Raw genomic sequence first — 5,876 nt, forward strand, 5'->3', positions numbered from 1 at the left:
GTTTTTCCCATCTATATAGTAATTCCTAATTAAATGTATGATTACTGGCTGTTCCAGCCACGTATGGCTTCTGGTTTCAGTGTAGCCAAACCTATGTGTGGCCCCACCATCTTAAGTAAACCACACCATTGTGTGATCACACCATCTTGTGTGATGCACACGCTTCCAGGGCCGAAGCAACGTGATAATAGTGTCGCGGAAGCTAACCAAATCAACATAGATCAGTGTAAAGCCTTTTGTGCTATTACAGCGGAACCTGATAAGTGGGACCTTTTGTGCTCCGTCGTTACAATCACCTGCTCAAGTGCCTCGGGAGAATGTTACGAGGATTTTGAAAAACGCATGCTATCTGACCATTCGCATGTGGATGACCAGCGTTGGACATAACCAATCAGGTGCCAATCGCGTTGAGCACATTTCCTATAAATTTGCTGTAAAGTGCGAATCTCTATCCACAACAATGATTACAGGCAAGCCATGTTGACAAAAGGGCTTGGCCATAGAGCAGCTCGCCTATATCCTCATCGGTAAACGTATCGCTGTCAGCAGACAGGTGAATCATCTTGCTGAGACGGTCCACAAAGATGACGATGCCAGTAATACTAGCATCTTAATCTTCGTGGACCGCAACATTTTGCCGAAATAGGAAAGCCGACCAGAGGCGCCAGCGCATACGGCGAGGGTTATTCTGCTACTTTTGCTCGTGCTGATAATTGCTTACCCAATTATGCATGTCGGACCACCACTACTTAGCGCTCACCGATCCATTTAACCTTTTGCTACTAAGATGGCCGTGTCATATGCCCCGTGCAGTATCCTTTCCTTAATGTTTTAGTCACGAAGTGCTAACACATGTTGAGTTTCTAGTGGGTTAATGAGCGGCAAGCCTTGAGATCTGGAATATTCTGGAATATCGTGACAAGAGTGCGACCAAACGCTTTGATGACGAGGTGTCTGAACTCAAAATAACTTCTCTTCCCAAAAATGCCAGCAAACCAACAAACTTTGCATTTGACATGTACGCGGTTCCTATCTGCTCATCACTGCGTGATGTCACCATCCCGGCTAGCATTAACTTGAAGTAAACGTAGCTCTTTGTTCTTCGCGACTCCGAGCTATTTAAAATAATCCAGTCTGACGTTTGCTTCATTGAAGATTCAAGTCGGGTAACGCGAGGTTCATTTGTCAGTTACTTTTTGATTTGATCACAACACTCTTGGGAACATTTAAGTATTTATAACCGGCTTCTAAACAGTACAAATTTACCTAACATCTACTGCTCTAGGCGTAGCGAGTACTTCTTTGTAGTGGTGATCTGAGTGTTTATCAGAAGCTCGATTTGCTCTCGATATTAATGGAAAGGCCGCAAACAAATGCAAGTGACTTTGAAGTATGAAAAGAAATATTTTTGATGAATGTAATAATTATATCGAGCTCACAAATTGTTGCAGATAATGCGATTGAAGTCGGGCAAATTTAGACCCTTCATGGGTGGAGGTGCTGGGTTTTAAACTCGAAAAGTGAGTAAACTCGCACTCTTCGGAGATATCAGAAGCTGTCTCACCGAGTACCGAGAATGGCCTGTTTGACGTCTGCTTCACCCACTTCTCCTTTATTAAGCCATGTTGGTGTGTAAGGTAGAGCGGATTCGATGCGGAATATTTTCTATGAGCAGATGCACTGTCCCCTGGTGCAGTTAGGTTTTGCGAGCCTTAAATCGTTGCGCGATGTCTAAAAGTGACAAAATCTTCAGCTTGGAGCACATTTGTGATTGATGGTAACACGTAACGAATCGCATCTTTATTTACCGGTACTATACGACACTACCCTTCGTAGTAGAAGTCAGCTCTGGAAGAGCAAGTATGGTACCGTGAGAGATCTGGCAAATCAATGGGCTGCAATCCTCACGCTATGCAAACCATGCAATTTTATGATTGTTTAACAAACATGTTTTAAATAAATTAAAACGAAAATTCTCTCTGGAAATGGTATCTCGTGAAAAAAATCGCGGTATTACCTAGAAACTTGAGAGTTAGTCCAGACAGCGTACGCAATGCGTTATAATGTATCTCATATATTGCTTTACGCCCATCAATCCAAATGGTCCTCGGACACTAACGTACTATAGCTAAAGGAAATAACAAATTCGCAAAGAAAATGCCCGTCCGTATACGCGCACTTCCCGAGGAAGACTTAGATCGGTAAACACGCTTCATCGCGTGTTTCTTACTTCCAGCAAGCCGTTGATATACGCAAACGAGGTGAAAAAGGGTGAAGTAACATTTAGTATTGCCAACAGGACCCAAACTCCCCTAAAGTGATAAGTGCCTTCAATTCCGATAGAACAGAATTGAGGATAAACAGCTACGTAAGATAGGTGAAGTTAATGTTACCCACACACAGAAGCATGTCGTTCACACAACATGTGCAATGAAACTGACCCTATTATGAAATTCTGCGGCAGTGAGCGATATTTCTGAGAAATTTTACCTGCGGGGTAAGAAGACGATCTCGAAACAAGTCTCTCTAAATTGCTCCGATGGGCTGAAGGCCTTCACATAAGGACTGCGGCGCAGTAGAAACCATCAGATTGACTAAAGCCATAGTCACGATGTGATACCTGTGAAAAGTCGCTGCGTAGCTTACGCTGATAACGAAATCGATTCGTTCGCAGAGTTAGGGTCAGCTCAATAGCAATGTATCCGACCTCATCGTGAGTCCAGCGGCGGAGTGACTTACTACCCTCTACTTTGATGAACGAGCATGGTGTGAGCAACTTACTCAAGCGATCTACGGAAAGTAAAGAGCTTCCCGGCCTCTGAGAGGTTTAGGGATATGAGCTAGCTCCTATTCATTATATCGAAAACGAGGTATTTGATATGATATGCCGAGCGTATGTTGAGGATGAAAAGAGTGATCTGATCATCAAGGCACTTTCACCGAGTGCTATTAATCTTTATGACACGCTTCTTGATTGCTTGAAATCACGGATGCATCGTTATGCATAAAAGGATAGTCTCCTTCACTATGAAGTTGCACATGGCGACAAGCCACGGATTGTGTCTCTCCGCAACGATGATCTGAAGCACAAGATCGTGTACAAGACAAATGATAAGCGGATGGCCGGTCACTCTGGCCGTACGAATCTCCCAGTGCCCAATTCTGGTGGCCTTGAATGCACAAATGGGTTGCACGATATGTGAAGACGTGCGATGTCTGTAAGCGCGTGAAGAGTGCAAGGCACCACTAGAAAGCCTGCCTGTTCCTACTGACTGTTTAAGTCGCTCCCAAATTAATCTGCAATTTCCCCGAGGATGCTGATGGACACAATTTAGGGCTCGTCCTCGTCGAAAGATTCAGCAAGATGGGTCGCATCGCTCTGTGCAGCGGTTCCATCGATGCCGAAGGTTCGGCTAGATTGTTCATTGATCACGTTTTTTGCAATCACAGGTTACCAGACGCTAGTGTTTCTGATTGCGATACATGATACACGATTGACTTTTGTAAAAAATTGTCTCCATTTTTTGGCACTAGCTTGAATATGCTCACGGCGGTACATCCGGAGACCGATGGGCAAACAGAACGTGCCACCCGAGTCGTTGATGATGTGTTGTGAAGCTTCTGCGTAGGAATTCCCGCGAGATGAAGTTCATAGTTACCATTGATAGACTTTTCTATGAGTGAATCATTTCATTCATCCACCGAATTTACGCCATTTTTTGAATGGCAAACAACACCCGCAAGTACCGCTTTGTGAAATGGGTACCTCTGATGTAAGTGCGGAAGGAGCTCGGCAAATCGTTGTCCCCAAATTTGCACAATCAATGATGCGATTGTGAAGCGCAAGCACAAGAATGCCCTGGACTCATTCATCATGAGTCGTGTGAATGTGATCACACGTGTGCGAGATACATAGGCAAATGTACAAGATTTGCAAACGCAACACGCAGATCGACGAAGTCTTCAACGCGGTTTGTCTTTTGAGTACATAATTCCCCTCAAAAGACAAACTATGTACAAATAAGTACAACTTAGTACTAAGTAGTACTTAAAACCTATAAGACGATGCGGTCTCAAGGTTGGGAAGCTCGATGCTATTATTTAGCTTCATCTGTCCATTCTGAGTAGTGTCATGCAATGGAAATGCTTACGCATTCAATCTGCCAAGCTGGCTAAGGACACATCCAACGTTCTACTTAGGGCGACTCAAGTCCAATCATCGCGACGATGCGGCTTTTAACCTAGATGTAACGCAGACTCCTGCAAATATGGCTTCAGAGCCGGAGTTTCGACACGAGGGTCAAATGTCGAAATTCTTGGCGTCGTCGTCTCAGTATCATCCTTAGATTCACGAGTTTATCGTGGTCATCGGCACCAACAAACGATCGTGAGAGTCAGAACGTCGACAAGAGGTAGATGGCTGCTGACTGCGTTGGTGATTACTACGAATAGGATATGGAACCAAAGCGGAGTCGCTTGGCACAAGGCTCCAGATCACCAGCTACAGCAGCCGGATTAGAAGGTGAATTTCTAGAGCCTACTCGAATCGCCAAGTCGAATTCTTGATTGCACCCCTAGGCGAGTATCCATGACGCTATGCGTGATCGCGGGCTTCGCAGACAACCCGTCAAATATCCTTCACGCGTTATTGCAACCTCGATACGCGATCGAACATCTCAATCACCTGCCGAGTCACCACGGAGAGGAATTTCTGCATCTGCGTCAATCGAATTTTCAGATCAGACAAAGAAGATTAGGCGACGCCCTCTTTGGCTATTTCCACTCATCTTGATCGACAGAGAAATCAGTGCTACCATGTCGAGAATGTGGTGGTGAAGCGGAGCGTCCAGGGTCGGAAGGCGCTCTTGATGAGATGGATGGAGTATCAAGCGGACAGAAATACGTGAAAGCCTCATAGTCATCTTCTTCGCGACTCGTTCTCGCGTTCACGGGGAACAGCCCGTCGTCTTCTCATTCTCTCGATGTGATTGTACCGAATCCCGCGCGCTCTTTGCGAACATCTTTGATATCGGAGTGAACCCGATTCTGCGCTTTTATATCGGCAACCGAAAGCGCATAATACATATCCCCAGCAAGAATGCAGCGGTGTTCTCGTTTTGCAAACGGTAGACACCCACGAATTTGGTTGTACAACCCATGACCAGAATCGAGTGTCGATTGTCTGGACGAAATCCAAATGGTATTGCTGAATGTACAATACTTACATGATACTCTGCGGTTCTCCGCCAACTCGTGTAATCGGTTCAAGGGTCCGTTCGACTGTAGAGTCCGTCAATTCCTAAGATTTTTAACACCACGTCGGTCGCGAAATTCGTGACGACGATCAATTTCACGGAAGCGCAAATACGCTGGACGACTGAACTCGTCGATGGTCTCTCCATAGCAATCGTCATCCGCCCAAGCTGGTCGTTTGATGCTAGGTTTCGGCTCAACGTGCGAATACGCTGCTCGACGTGGAATTGGAGCATCATTCAAGCTCGATGATGGTGATGTCGCCTTCGCAACCTTGGATTGAGGCTTTGTGCTCGTCATCGGCGTAAGTCGTCTTCGAAGCATTTCATTTCTTGTGGGATCACGAATGACCGAGTCTCAGACTCAGAGAAAAGTCTGAAGAAAGTAAAAGGAAATATGACTAAACCCACTGTTGAGTGGGGGGTTGGTGTAATAGGGTCAGTCCCAAAACACGTTTTGTGTTGAAAACGTACTTTTGTGTGTGGCTAATATTAACTATATATTATATTCTTTAATTCTACTTCATTAGAATTGGAGGCACTTGTTAGTTTATAGAGGGTTTAGGGCTTTCGGCCATAATAGATAAATAAATAAATAAATAAACAAATAAATAAATAAATAAA

This window comes from Plasmopara halstedii, assembly GCF_900000015.1.
Source record: "Plasmopara halstedii genome assembly, contig: Scaffold_3073, whole genome shotgun sequence".
NCBI classification, from domain to species: Eukaryota; Oomycota; class Peronosporomycetes; order Peronosporales; family Peronosporaceae; genus Plasmopara; species Plasmopara halstedii.